Source organism: Phocoena sinus, chromosome X (genome assembly GCF_008692025.1).
Source record: "Phocoena sinus isolate mPhoSin1 chromosome X, mPhoSin1.pri, whole genome shotgun sequence".
NCBI lineage: Eukaryota > Metazoa > Chordata > Mammalia > Artiodactyla > Phocoenidae > Phocoena > Phocoena sinus.
Genome location: NC_045784.1, coordinates 48,646,838 through 48,663,056, shown reverse-complemented (window position 1 = coordinate 48,663,056; position 16,219 = coordinate 48,646,838).

Genomic DNA, 16,219 nt, shown 5'->3' with positions numbered 1-16,219 from the left:
CACAGTGCTATGTGACTAGATACCAATTACAGGAAAAGATCTGTAAAAAATACAAACACATGGAGGCTAAACAATACACTACTTGATAAAGAAGTGATCACTGAAGAAATCAACGAGGAAATTAAAAAATACCTAGAAACAAATGAAAATGGAGACACGATGACACAAAATCAATGGGATGCAGCCAAAGCAGTTCTAAGACGGATGGTTATAGCAATACAATCCTACCTTAAGAAAAAGGAAACCTCTCGAATAATCAACCTAACCTTGCACTTAAAGCAATTAGTAAAGAAGAACAAAAATTTCCCAAAGTTAGCAGAAGGAAAGAAATCATAAAAATCAGATCTGAAATAAATGAAAAATAAATGAAGGAAATGATAGCAAAGATCAGTAAAACTAAAAACTGGTTCTTTGAGAAGATAAGCAAAATTGAGAAACCGTTAGCCAGACTCATCAAGAAAAAACGGGAGAAGACTCACATCAATAGAACTAGAAATGAAAAAGGAGAAGTAACAACTGACACTGCAGAAATACAAAGGAACATGAGAGATTACTACCAGCAACTCTATGCCAATAAAATGGAAAACCTTGAAGAAATGGACAAATTCCTAGAAATGCACAACCTGCCAAGACTGAATCAGGAAGCAATAAAATATGAACAGACCAATCACAAGCACTGAAATTGAAACTGTGATTAAAAATCTTCCAACAAAAAAAGCCCAGACCAGATGGCTTCACAGGGGAATTCTATCAAATATTTATAGAAGAGCTAACACCTTTCCTTCCCAAAGTCTTCCAAAATACAGCAGAGGGAGGAACACTCCCAAACTCATTCTACAATGGCACCATCACTCTAATACCAAAACCAGACAAGGATGTCACAAAGAAAGAAAATTACAGGCCAATATCACTGATGAACATAGATGCAAAAATCCTCAACAAAATACTAGCAAACAGAATCCAACAGCACATTAAAAGGATCATACACCATGATCCAGTGGGATTTACTCCAGGAATGCAAGGATTCTGCAATATACCCAAATCAATAAACGTGATAAACCATATTAACAAACTGAAGGAGAAAAACCAAATGATCATTTCAATAACTGCAGAGAAAGCTTTTGAGAAAATTCAACACGCAATTATGATAAAAACCCTGCAGAAAGTAGGCATAGAGGGAACTTTCCTCAACATAATAAAGTCCATATATGACAAACCCACAGCCAACATCATCCTCAATGATGAAAAACTGAAAGCATTCCCACTAATATTAGGAACAAAACATAGTTGCCCACTCTCACCACTCTTCTTCAACATAGTTTTGGAAGTTTTAGCCACAGCAATCAGAAACGAAAAGAAAATAAAAGGAATCCAAATCAGAAAAGAAGTAAAGCTGTCACTGTTTGCAGATGACATGATACTATACATAGAGAATCCTAAAGATGCTACCAGAAAACTACTAGAGCTAATCAATGAGTTTGGAAAAGTAGCAGGATACAAAATTAATGCACAGAAACATCTGGCATTCCTATCAGAAACCTCTGGCATTCCTATACACTAATGATGAAAAATCTGAAAGTGAAATGAAAAAACACTGCCATTTACCATTGCAACAAAAAGAATAAAATATGTAGGAATAAACTTACCTAAGGAGACAAAAGACCTCTATGCACAAAATTAAAAGACACTGATGAAAGAAATTAAAGATGATGTAAATAGATAGAGAGATATACCATGTTCCTGGATTGGAATAATCAACATTGTGAAAATGACTCTACTACGCAAAGCAATCTACACATTCAATGTAATCCCTATCAAACTACCACTGGCATTTTTCACAGTAGTAGAACAAAAAATTTCCCAAAAGACCCCGAATAGTAAAAGCATTCTTCAGAACGAAAATCGGAGTTGGAGGAATCAGGCTTCCTGACTTTAGACTATGCTACAAAGCTACAGTAATCAAGACAGTATGGTACTGGCACAAAAACAGAAAGATAGATCAAAGGAGCAGAACAGAAAGCCCAGAGATAAACCAACGCACATATGGTCACCTTATCTTTGATAAAGGAGGCAGGAATAGTAGAGTGGAGAAAGGACAGCCTCTTCAATAAGTGGTTCTGGGAAAACTGGACAGGTACATGTAAAAGTATGATATTAGATCGCTCCCTAACACCATACACAAAAATAAGCTCAAAATGGATTAAAGACCTAAATGTAAGGCCAGAACCTGTCAACCTCTTAGAGGAAAACATAGGCAGAACACTCTATGACATAAATCACAGCAAGATCCTTTTTGACCACCTCCTAGATAAATGGAAATACAAACAAAAATAAACAAATGGGACCTATGAAACTTCAAGCTTTTGCACAGCAAAGGAAACCATGAACAAGACCAAAAGACAACCCTCAGAATTGAAGAAATAATATTTGCAAATGAAGGAACTGACAAAGGATTAATCTCCAATAATTATAAGCAGCACATGCAGCTCAATAACAAAAAAACAAACAACCCAATCCAAATATGGGCAGAAGACCTAAAGAGACATTTCTCCAAAGAAGATATACAGACTGCCAACAAACACATGAAAGAATGATCAACATCATTAATCATTAGAGAAATGCAAATCAAAACTACAATGAGATATCATCTCACACCAGTCGGAATGGCCATCATTAAAAATCTAGAAGCAATGAATTCTGGAGAGGGTGTGGAGAAAATGGTTCACTCTTGCACTGCTGGTGGGAATGTGAATTGGTTCAGCCACTATGGAGAACAGTATGGAGGTTCCTTAAAAAACTACAAATAGAACTACCATATGACCCAGCAATCCCACTACTGGGCATATACCCTGAGAAAACCATAATTCAAAAAGTGTCATGTACCAAAATGTTCATTGCAGCTCTATTTGCAGTAGCCCAGAGATGGAAGCAACCTAAGTGTCCATCATTGGATGAATGGGTAAAGAAGATGTGGCACATATATAAAATGGAATATTACCCAGCCATAAAAAGAAATGAAATTGAGCTATTTGTAATGAGGTGGGTGAACCTAGAGTCTGTCATACAGAATGAAGTAAGTCAGAAAGAGAAAGACATATACCGTATGCTAACACATATATATGGAATCTAAGAAAAAAAAATGTCATGAAGAACCTAGGGGTAAGACAGGAATAAAGACACAGACCTACTAGAGAATGGACTTGCGGATATGGGGAGGGGGAAATTAAGCTGTGACAAAGTGAGAGAGAGGCATGGACATATATACACTACCAAACGTAAAATAGATAGCTAGTGGAACACAGCCGCATAATACAGGGAGATCAGCTCGGTGCTTTGTGGCCAACTAGAGGGGTTGGATAAGGAGGGTGGGAGGGAGGGAGAAGCAAGAGGGAAGAGATATGGGAACATATGTATATGTGTAACTGATTCACATTGTTAGGAAGCAGAAACTAACACACCATTGTAAAGCAATAATACTCCAATAAAGATGTAAAAAAAAGAAGCTTTTGTTAAATCAGACAATACAGAAAGCTAAAGAGGATAATCAAAATACCTGATTTCCTACCACACAGTTTTTTTTATTTTACAAAAATTCCGGGATAGATGGTGCACAGTTGTGCAATTGGCTTCGTTTCCCTCTAGCTCTGTTTTGTGAATATCTTTCTCTGTCAATAAATGTGGAGCATCAAGATAAAGAAAAAAAAGAAGACGTGGCACATATATACAATGGAATATTAATCAGCCATAAAAAGAAACGAAATTGAGCTCTTTGTAATGAGGTGTATGCACCTAGAATCTGTCATACAGAGTGAAGTAATTCAGAAGGAGAAAGCCACATACCGTATGTTAACACATATATATGGAATTTAAGAAAAAATTGTCATGAAGAACCTAGGGGTAAGACAGGAATAAAGACACAGACCTACTAGAGAATGGACTTGAGGATATGGGGAGAGGGAAAGGTAAGCTGTGACAAAGCGAAAGCGTGGCATGGGCATATATACACTACGAAACGTAAAATAGATAGCTAGTGGGAAGCAGCCGCATAGCACAGGGAGATCAGCTCGGTGCTTTGTGACCACCTAGAGGGGTGGGATAGGGAGGGTGGCAGAGTGGGAGGGAGACACAAGAGGGAAGAGATATGGGAACATATGTATATGTAAAACTGATTCACTTTGTTACAAAGCAGAAAGTAACACCATTTTAAAGCAATTATACTCCAATAAAGATGTAAAAAAAACCCAACCCACATTCATCTTTATGAACCCTGCATCTGTGGAGAACCTGAATAAAAAATGAATGTTCCCAAACTTTAGACAGTGGACTTTGGTAGCAACTGTAGAGTTGAGGTTTCCTGTCTGGGACTGATATATATCTGATTTTATGTTTATCTTAGTTTAGTGTTTAGCACTTGTTATCATTGGTGGATTTGTTTATTTGTTTGGCTGCTCTCTTCTTTTTATTGTTATTTTAATTTTTATTTTAATAGTTTCTTTATTTTTCCTCCCTCCTCTACTGAGCCGTGTGGCTAACAGTGTCTTGGTGCTCTGGCCTGGTGTCAGGACTGAGCCTCTGCGGTGGGAGAGCAGAGTTCAGGACATTGGACCACAAGACACCTCCCAGCTCCAAACAATATCAATTGGCAAGAACTCTCCCAGAGATCTTTATCTCAACACTAAGAACCCTCCACCCAATGGCCAGCAAACTCCATTCCTGGTTGCCCCATGCCAGACAGGAACAAAAGAAAACCCATTAGAAAAGAGGCCATCTAAAATCATACTAAACTCACAGACACCACAAAACTCACCACTGGAAGTGGGCCTGCACACCAGAAAGACAAGATCAAGCCCCACCCACCAAAATACAGAAACCAGTCCCCTACACCAGTAATCCTACACAATACACTGAACCAACCTCACCCACTGAGGTAAGACACCAAAAAAAAAAAAAAAACCAGGAACTACAAACTTGCAGTCTGTGAAAAGGAGACCCCACACAGTAGGTTAAATAAAATGAGAAGAGAGAAAAATATGCGGCACATGAAGGAGCAAGGTAAAAACCCACAAAAACAAACGAGGAGGAAATAGGCAGTCTACCTGAAAAGGAATTCAGAGTAATGATAGTAAAGATGATCCAAAATCTCGGAAATAGAATGGAGAAAATACAAGAAACGTATAACAAGGACCTAGAAGAACTAAAGAGAAAACAATGATGAAAAACACAATAAATGAAATTTTAAATTCTCTGGAAGGAATCAATAGCAGAATAACTGAGGCAGAAGAACGGAAAAGTGACCTGGAAGATAAAATAGTGGAAATAACTCCCAAGAGAAGAATAAAGAAAGACGAATGAAAAGAATTGAGGACAGTCTCAGAGACTTCTGGGACAACATTAACCGCACCAACATTCGAATTATAGAGGCCACAAAAGAAGAGAAAAAGAAAGAGAATGAGAAAATATTTAAAGAGATTATGGTTGAAAACTTCTCTAACATGGGAAAGGAATGAGTCAATCAAGTCCAGGAAGTGCAGACCATCCCATATAGGATAAATCCAAGGTGAAACACACCAAGACACATATTAACGAAACTTTGAAAAATTAAATGCAAATAAAAAATATTAAAAGCAGCAAAGGAAAAGCAACAATTATCATACAAGGGAATCCCCATAAGGTTAACAGCTGATCTTTCTGCAGAAACACTGCAAGCCAGAAGGGAGTGGCAGGACATATTTAAAGTGATGAAAGGGAAAAATCTACAATTAAGATTACTCTAACCGGTAAGGATCTCATTCAGATTCGATGGAGAAGTAAAAACCTTTACAAACAAGCAGAAGTTAAGAGAATTCAACACCACCAAACCAGCATTACAACAAATGCTAAAGGAAATTCTCTAGGTAGGAAACACAAGAGAAGGAAAAGACCAACAAAAACAAACACAAAATAATTAAGAAAATGGTAACAGGAACATACATATTGATAATTACCTTAAATGTAAATGGATAAAATGTCCCAACCAAAAGACACAGACTGGCTGAATGGATACAAAAACAAAACCCGTATGTATGCTGTCTACAAGAGACCAACTTCAGAACTATGGAAACATACAGAGTAAAAATCATGGGATGCAAAAAGATATTCCATGCAAATAGAAATCAAAAGAAAGCAGGAATACCAATACTCATATCAGACAAAATATATGTTAAAATAAAGACTATTACAAGAGAAAAAGAAGAATATTACATAATGATCAAGGGATCAATCCAAGAAGAAGATATAACAATTGTAGATATTTATGCACCCAAATAAGAGCACTTCAATACCTAAGGCAAATGCCAACAGCCATAAAAGGGGACATTGACAGTAACAAAATCATAGTAGGGGACTTTAACACCCCACTGTCACCAATGGACAGATTAACCAAAATGAAAATAAATAAGGAAACACAAGGTTTAAATGACATATTAGACAAGATGGACTTAATTGATATTTATAGGACATTACATCCAAAAACAACACAATACACTTTCTACTCAAGTACTCATGGAACATCCTCTAGGATAAATCATATACTGGGTCACAAGTCAAGCCTATCTTAAGAAAATTGAAATCATACCAAGTATCTTTACTGGCCACAACGCCATGAGACTAGATATCAATTACAGGAAAAAATCTGTAAGAAATACAAACACATGGAGGTTAAACAACACACTACTTAATAACCAAGAGATCACTGAAGAAATCAAAGAGGAAATCAAAAAATACCTAGAAACAAATGACAATTAAAACACAGTCACCCAAAACGTATGAGATGCAAGAAAAGCAGTTCTAAGAAGGAAGTTTATAGCAATACAACGCTACCTAAAGAAACAAGAAACATCTCAAATAAACAACCTAACCTTACACCTAAAGCAATTAGATAAAATAGAGCAAAAAGCCCCAAAGTTAGTGGAAGGAAAGAAAACATAAAGATGTGATCAGAAATAAATAAAAAGAAATGAAGTAAACAATAGTAAAGATCAATAAAACTAAAAGCTGGTCTTGAGAAGATAAATACAACTGATAAACAATTAGCCAGACACATCAAGAAATAAAGGGAGAAGACTCAAATTAACAATATTAGATATGAAAAAGGAGAAGTAACAACTGACACTGCAAATATAAAAAAGATCATGAAAGATTACTACAAGCAACTATATGACAATAAAATGGACAATCTGGAAGAAATGGACAAATTCCTTGAAAAGCACAACCTTCGGAGACTGAACCAGGAAGATATACAAATGATAAACAGACCATTCACAATCACTGAAATTGAAACTCTGATTAAACATCTTCCAACAAACAGAAGTCCAGGACCAGATGGCTTCACAGGAGAATTGTATCAAACATTCAGAGAACAGCTAACACCTATCCTCAAACTCCTCCAAAGTATAGGAGAGGGAGGAACACTCCCAAACTCATTCTACGAGGCCAGCATCACCCTGATACCAAAAACAGACAAAGATATCACAAAAAAAGAAAACTACAGGGCTTCCCTGGTGGCGCAGTGGTTGAGAGTCCGCCTGCCGATGCAGGGGACACGGGTTCGTGCCCCGGTCTGGGAAGATCCCACATGCCGCGGAGCGGCTGGGCCCGTGAGCCATGGCCGCTGAGCCTGCGCGTCCGGAGCCTGTGCTCCACAACGGGAGAGGCCACAACAGTGAGAGGCCCGCGTATCGAAGAAAAAAAAAAAAAAAAAAAAAGAAAAGAAAACTACAGGACAATCTCCCTGATGAACATAGATGCAAACATCCTCAACAAAATACTAGGAAACAGAATCCAACAGCACATTACAAGGATCATACACTATGATCAAGTGGGGTTTATCCCAGGAATGAAAGGATTCTTCAATATATGCAAATCATTCAGTGTGATACACCATAATAACAACTTGAATGATACAAACCACATGACAATATCAATAAATGCAGAAAAAATCTTTTGAAAAGTTCAACACCCATTTTTTTAAACTCTCCAGAAAGTAGGCATAGATAGAACATCCCCCAACATAATAAAAGACATATATGACAAATCCAGAGCTAACATCATTCTTTTTTTTTTTTTTTTAAACATCTTTATTGGGGTATAATTGCTTTACAATGGTGTGTTAGTTTCTGCTTTATAACAAAGTGAATCAGCTATACATATACATATGTTCCCATATGTCTTCCCTCTTGCGTCTCCCTCCCTCCCACTCTCCCCATCCCACCCTTCCAGGCTGTCACAAAGCACCGAGCTAATATCCCTGTGCCTTGCGGCTGCTTCCCCCCAGCTATCTACCTTACTACGTTTGTTAGTGTGTATATGTCCATGACTCTCTCTCGCCCTGTCAAAACTCACCCCTCCCCCTCCCCATACCCTCAAGTCCGTTCTCCAGTAGGTCTGCGTCTTTATTCCTGTCTTACCCCCAGGTTCTTCATGACATTTTTTTCCCTTAAATTCCATATATATGTGTTAGCATACGGTATTTGTCTTTTTCTTTCTGACTTACTTCACTCTGTATGACAGACTCTAGGTCTATCCATCTCATTACAAATAGCTCAATTTCATTTCTTTTTAAGGCTGAGTAATATTCCATTGTGTATATGTGCCACATCTTCTTTATCCATTCATCCGATGATGGGCGCTTAGGTTGTTTCCATGTCCTGGCTATTGTAAATAGAGCTGCAATGAACATTTTGGTACATGACTCTTTTTGAATTTTCGTTTTCTCAGGGTATATGCCAAGTAGTGGGATTGCTGGGTCATATGGTAATTCTATTTGTAGTTTTTTAAGGAACCTCCATACTGTTCTCCACAGTGGCTGAACCAATTCACATTCCCACCAGCAGGGCAAGAGTGTCCCCTTTTCTCCACACCCTCTCCAGCATTTATTGTTTCTAGATTTTTTGATGATGGCCGTTCTGACTGGTGTGAGATGATATCTCATTGTAGTTTTGATTTGCATTTCTCTAATGATTAATGATGTTGAGCATTCTTTCATGTGTTTGTTGGCATTCTGTATATCTTCTTTGGAGAAATGTCTATTTAGGTCTTCTGCCCATTTTTGGATGGGGTTGTTTGTTTTTTTGTTATTGAGCTGCATGAGCTGCTTGTAAATTTTGGAGATTAATCCTTTGTCAGTTGCTTCATTTGCAAATGTTTTCTCCCATTCTGAGGGTTGTCTTTTGGTCTTGGTTATGGTTTCCTTTGCTGTGCAAAAGCTTTGAAGTTTCATTAGGTCCCATTTGTTTATTTTTGTTTTTATTTCCATTACTCTAGGAGGTGGGTCAGAAAGGCTCTTGCTGTGATTTATGTCATAGAGTGTTCTTCCTATGTTTTCTTCTAAGAGTTTGATAGTTTCTGGCCTTACATTTAGGTCTTTAATCCATTTTGAGCTTATTTTTGTGTATGGTGTTAGGGAGTGATCTAATCTCATACTTTTACATGTACCTGTCCAGTTTTCCCAGCACCATTTATTGAAGAGGCTGTCCTTTCTCCACTGTACATTCCTGCCTCCTTTATCAAAGATAAGGTGTCCATATGTGCGTGGGTTTATCTCTGGGCTTTCTATCCTGTTCCACTGATCTATCTTTCTGTTTTTGTGCCAGTACCATACTGTCTTGATTACTGTTGCTTTGTAATATAGTCTGAAGACAGGGAGCCTTATTCCTCCAGCTCCTTTTTTCGTTCTCAAGATTGCTTTGGCTATTCGGGGTCTTTTGTGTTTCCATACAAATTGCGAAATTTTTTGTTCTAGTTCTGTGAAAAATGCCAGTGGTAGTTTGATAGGGATTGCATTGAATCTGTAGATTGCTTTGGGTAGTAGAGTCATTTTCACAATGTTGATTCTTCCCATCCAAGAACATGGTATATCTCTCCATCTATTTGTATCATCTTTAATTTCTTTCATCAGTGTCTTATAATTTTCTGCATACAGGTCTTTCGTCTCCTTAGGTAGGTTTATTCCTAGATATTTTATTCTTTTTGCTGCAATGGTAAATGGGAGTGTTTTCTTGATTTCACTTTCAGATTTTTCATCATTAGTATATAGGAATGCCAGAGATTTCTGTGCATTAATTTTGTATCCTGCTACTTTACCAAATTCATTGATTAGCTCTAGTAGTTTTCTGGTAGCATCTTTAGGATTCTCTATGTATAGTATCATGTCATCTGCAAACAGTGACAGCTTTACTTCTTCTTTTCCGATTTGGATTCCTTTTATTTCCTTTTCTTCTCTGATTGCTGTGGCTAAAACTTCCAAAACTATGTTGAATAAGAGTGGTGAGAGTGGGCAACCTTGTCTTGTTCCTGATCTTAGTGGAAATGCTTTCAGTTTTTCACCATTGAGGATGATGTTTGCTGTGGGCTTGTCATATATGGCTTTTATTATGTTTAGGAAAGTTCCCTCTATGCCTACTTTCTGGAGGGTTTTTATCATAAATGGGTGTTGAATTTTGTCGAAAGCTTTCTCTGCATCTATTGAGATGATCATATGGTTTTTCTCCTTCAATTTGTTAATATGGTTTATCACATTGATAGATTTGCGTATATTGAAGAATCCTTGCATTCCTGGAATAAACCCCACTTGATCATGGTGTATGATCCTTTTAATGTGCTGTTGGATTCTGTTTGCTAGTATTTTGTTGAGGATTTTTGCATCTATGTTCATCAGTGATATTGGCCTGTAGTTTTCTTTCTTTGTGACATCCTTGTCTGGTTTTGGTATCAAGGTGATGGTGGCTTCGTAGAAGGAATTTGGGAGTGTTCCTCCCTCTGCTATATTTTGGAAGAGTTTGAGAAGGATAGGTGTTAGCTCTTCTCTAAACGTTTGATAGAATTCACCTGTGAAGCCATCTGGTCCTGGGCTTTTGTTTGTTGGAAGGTTTTTAATCACAGTTTCAATTTCAGTGCTTGTGATTGGTCTGTTCATATTTTCTATTTCTTCCTGATTCAGTCTTGGCAGGTTGTGCACTTCTAAGAATTTGTCCATTTCTTCCAGATTGTCCATTTTATTGGCATAGAGTTGCTTGTAGTAATCTCTCATGATTTTTTTTATTTCTGCAGTGTCAGTTGTTACTTCTCCTTTTTCATTTCTAATTCTATTGATTTGAGTCTTCTCCCTTTTTTTCTTGATGAGTCTGGCTAGTGGTTTATCTATTTTGTTTATCTTCTCAAAGAACCAGCTTTTAGTTTTATTGATCTTTGCTATTGTTTCCTTCATTTCTTTTTCATTTATTTCTGATCTGATTTTTATGATTTCTTTCCTTCTGCTAGCTTTGGGGTTTTTTTGTTCTTCTTTCTCTAATTGCTTGAGGTGCAAGGTTAGGTTGTTTATTCGAGATGTTTCCTGCTTCTTAAGGTGGGCTTGTATTGCTATAAACTTCCCCCTTAGAACTGCTTTTGCTGCATCCCATAGGTTTTGGGTCGTTGTGTCTCAATTGTCATTTGTTTCTAGGTATTTTTTTATTTCCTCTTTGATTTCTTCAGTGATCACTTCATTATTAAGTAGTGTATTGTTTAGCCTCCATGTGTTTGTATTTTTTAAAGATCTTTTCCTGTAATTGATATCTAGTCTCATGGCGTTGTGGTCGGAAAAGATACTTGATACAATTTCAGTTTTCTTAAATTTACCAAGGCTTGATTTGTGACCCAAGATATGATCTATCCTGGAGAATGTTCCATGAGCACTTGAGAAAAATGTGTATTCTGTTGTTTTTGGATGGAGTGTCCTATAAATATCAATTAAGTCCATCTTGTTTAATGTATCATTTAAAGGTTGTGTTTCCTTATTTATTTTCATTTTGGATGATCTGTCCATGGGTGAAAGTGGGGTGTTAAAGTCCCCTACTATGAATGTGTTACTGTTGATCTCCCCTTTTATGGTTGTTAGTATTTGCCTTATGTATTGAGGTGCTCCTATGTTGGGTGCATAAATATTTACAATTGTTATATCTTCTTCTTGGATCGATCCCTTGATCATTATGTAGTGTCCTTCTTTGTCCCTTTTAATAGTCCTTATTTTAAAGTCTATTTTGTCTGATATGAGAATTGCTACTCCAGCTTTCTTTTGGTTTCCATTTGCATGGAATATCTTTTTCCATCCCCTTACTTTCAGTCTGTATGTGTCTCTAGTTCTGAAGTGGGTCTCTTGTAGACAGCATATATAAGGGTCTTGTTTTTGTATCCATTCAGCCAATCTGTGTCTTTTGGTGGGAGCATTTAGTCCATTTACATTTAAGGTAATTATCAATATGTATGTTCCTATTTCCATTTTATATATTGTTTTGGGTTCGCTACTATAGGTCATTTCCTTCTCTTGTGTTTCGTGTCTAGAGAAGTTCCTTTAGCATTTGTTGTAAAGCTGGTTTGGTGGTGCTGAACTCTCTCAGCTTTTGCTTGTCTGTAAAGGTTTTAATTTCTCCATCAAATGTGAATGAGATCCTTGCTGGGTAGAGTAGTCTTGGTTGCAGGCTATTCTCCTTCATCACTTTCAGTATGTCCTGCCACTCCCTTCTGGCTTGTAGGGTTTCTGCTGAGAGATCAGCTGTTAACCTTATGGGGATTCCCTTGTGTGTTATTTGTTGTTTTTCCCTTGCTGCTTTTAATATGCTTTCTTTGTATTTAATTTTTGACAGTTTGATTAATATGTGTCTTGGCGTGTTTCTCCTTGTATTTATCCTGTATGGGACCCTCTGTGCTTCCTGGACTTGATTAACTATTTCCTTTCCCATATTAGGGAAGTTTTCAACTATAATCTCTTCAAATATTTTCTCAGTCCCTTTCTTTCTTTCTTCTTCTTCTGGAACCCCTATAATTCGAATGTTGGTGCGTTTCTTGTTGTCCCAGAGGTCTCTGAGACTATCCTCAGTTCTTTTCATTCTTTTTTCTTTATTCTGCTCTGCAGTAGTTATTTCCACTACTTTATCTTCCAGGTCACTTATCCGTTCTTCTGCCTCAGTTATTCTGCTATTGATCCTATCTAGAGTGATTTTAATTTCATTTATTGCATTGTTCATCGTTGCTTGTTTCATCTTTAGTTCTTGTAGGTCCTTGTTAACTGTTTCTTGCATTTTGTCCATTCTACTTCCAAGATTTCGGATCATCCTTACTATCATTATTCTGAATTCTTTTTCAGGTCGATTGCCTATTTCCTCTTCATTTGTTAGGTCTGGTGGGTTTTTATCTTGCTCCTTCATCTGCTGTGTGTTTTTCTGTCTTCTCATTTTGCTTATCTTACTGTGTTTGGGGTCTCCTTTTTGCAGGCTGCACTTTCGTAGTTCCCATTGTTTTTGATGTCTGTCTCCAGTGGCTAAGGTTGTTTCAGTGGGTTGTGTAGGCTTCCTGGTGGAGGGGACTAGTGCCTGTGTTGTGCTGGATGAGGCTGGATCTTGTCTCTCTAGTGGGCAGGTTCACGTCTGGTGGTGTGTTTTGGGGTGTCTGTGGCCTTATTATGATTTTAGGCAGCCTCTCTGCTAATGGGTGGGGTTGTGTTCCTGTTTTGCTAGTTGTTTGGCCTAGGTTGTCCAGCACTGTGGCTTGCTGGTCGTTGAGTGAAGCTGGGTGCTGGTGTTAAGATGGAGGTCTCTGGGATATTTCCACCGTTTAATATTATGTGGAGGTGGGAGGTCTCTTGTTGACCAGTGTCCTGAAGTTGGCTCTCCTACCTCAGAGGCAGAGCCCTGACTCCTGGCTGGAGCACCAAGAGCCTTTCATCCACACAGCTCAGAATAAAAGGGAGAAAAAGTAGGGAGAATTAGTAGAAGTATGAGGAAAGAAAGAAGGAAAGGAGGAAAGGAAGGAAGGAAGAAAGAAGCAAAGAAGGAAAGAAAGGAGGGAGGGAGTGAGGGAGGGAGGAAGGAAGAAAGGAAGGAGGGAAAGAAGGAAAAAAGACAGAAAGAAAGATGATACAGTAAAAATAAAATAAAGTATAATATAGTTATTGAATTAAAAAATATTTACAAAAAAAAAAAAAAAAGGGACGGATAGAACCTTAGGACAAATGTTGGAAGCAAAGCTATACAGAGAAAATCTTACACAGAAGCATACACATACACCTTCACAAAAAGAGGTAAAGGGGGAAAATCATAAATCCTGCTCCCTGAGACCACCTCCTCAATTTGGGGTGATTCGTTGTCTAAGGAGGGAAGGAAGGAAGGAAAGAAAGAAAGAACGAAGGTAAAGTATAATAAAGTTATTACAATTAAACTTTATTATTAAGAAAAAGAATTTTTTAAAAAAAGTCATGGACGGATAGAGCCCTAGGACAAATGGTGGAAGCAAGAGTATACAGACAGGATCTCACACAGAAGCATACACGTACACACTCACAAAAGAGGAAAAGGGAAAAAAATCATAGATCTCGCTCCTAAATTCCACCTCTTCAATTTGGGATCATTCCTTGTCTATTCAGGTATTCCACAGATGCAGGGTATATCAAGTTGATTGTGGAGCTTTAATCTGCTGCTTCTGTGGCTGCTGGGAGAGATTTCCCTTTCTCTTCTTTGTTCTCACAGCTCACAGGAGCTCAGCTTTGGATTTAGCCCTGCCTCTGCGTGTAGGTCGCTGGAGGGTGTCTGTTTTTTCCCTCAGACAGGACGGGGTTAAAGGAGCCGCTGATTCGGGAGCTCCGGCTCACTCAGACCGGGGGTTGGGGGGTGGGGGGCAGGGGGGGGCACTGCGTGCGGGGCGGGCCTGCGGCGGCAGAGGCGGCGTGACGTTGCGGCAGAGGCCGGCGTGATGTTGCACCAGCCTGAGACCCGCCGTGCGTACTCCCGGGGAAGTTGTCCCTGGATCCCGGGAACCTGGCAGTGGTGGGCTGCACAGGCTCCGCAGAAGAGGGGTGTGGAGAGTGACCTGTGCTCGCACACAGGCCCCTTGGTGGCGGCAGCAGCAGCCTTAGCGTCTCCCGCCCGTCTCTGGGGTCCGCGGTTTTAGCCGCGGCTCGCGCCCGTCTCTGGGGTTTGCGCTTTCAGCCGCGGCTCGCGCCCGTCTCGGGGGCTCGCGCCCTCAGCCGCGGCTCGCGCCCGTCTCTGGGGTTCGCGCTTTTAGCCGCGGCTCGCGCCCGTCTCTGGAGTTCCTTTAAGCAGGGCTCTTAAACCCCTCTCCTCGCGCACCAGGAAACAAAGAGGGAAGAAAAAGTCTCTTGCCTCTTCGGCCGGTGCAGGCTTTTCCCCGAACTCCCTCCCGGCTAGTCGTGGTGCACTAACCCCTTCAGGCTATGTTCAAGCCGCCAACCCCAGTCCTCTCCCTGAGCTCCCTCCAAAACCAAAACCCGAGCCTCAGCTCGCAGCCCCGCCCACCCCGGCGGGTGAGCAGACAAGCCACTCGGGTTGGTGAGTGCCGGTCAGCACCGATCGTCTGTGCAGGAATCTCCCCGCTTTGCCCTCCGCACCCGTCGCTGTGCACTACTCCGCGGTCCCGAAACTCCCCCCTCTGCCTCCCGCAGTCTCTGCCCGCGGAGGGGCTTCCTAGTGTGTGGAAACTTTTCCTCCTTCACAGCTCCCTCCCACTGGTGCAGGTGCCGTCCTTATTCTTTTGTCTCTGTTTTTTCTTTTTTTCTTTTGCCCTACCCAGTTACGTGGGGAGTTTCTTGCCTTTTGGGAGGTCTGAGGTCTTCTGCCAGCCTTCAGTAGGAGTTCTGTAGGAGTTGTTCCACGTGTGGATGTATTTCTGGTGTATCCGTGGGGAGGAAGGCGATCTCCGTGTCTTACTCTTCCGCCATCTTCAAGGTCCCCCCCATCATTCTTAATGGTGAAAAACTGAAACCATTTCCTCTAAGATCAGGAACAAGGAAAGGTTTCTCACTCTCACCACTGTTATTCAACATAGTTTTGGAAGTTTTATATAGGGCAATCAGAGAAGAAAAAGAATTAAAAGGAATTCAAATTGGGAAAAGAAGAAGTAAAACTGTCACTTTTTGCCGATGACATGATACTACACATAAAGAATCCTAAGGATGCTACCAGAAAACTACTAGAGCTAATCAATGAATTTAGTATAGTAGCAGGATAGAAAATCTCTTGCATTCCTATACACTAACAAGGAAAATTCTGAAAGAAAAATTAAGGAAACACCTCCATTTACCATTGCAACAAGAAGAATGAAATACCTAGGAATAAAGCTATCTAAGGAGACAAGAAACCTGTATGCAGAAAACTATAAGACACTGATGAAAGAAATTAAAGATGATACAGAGGGA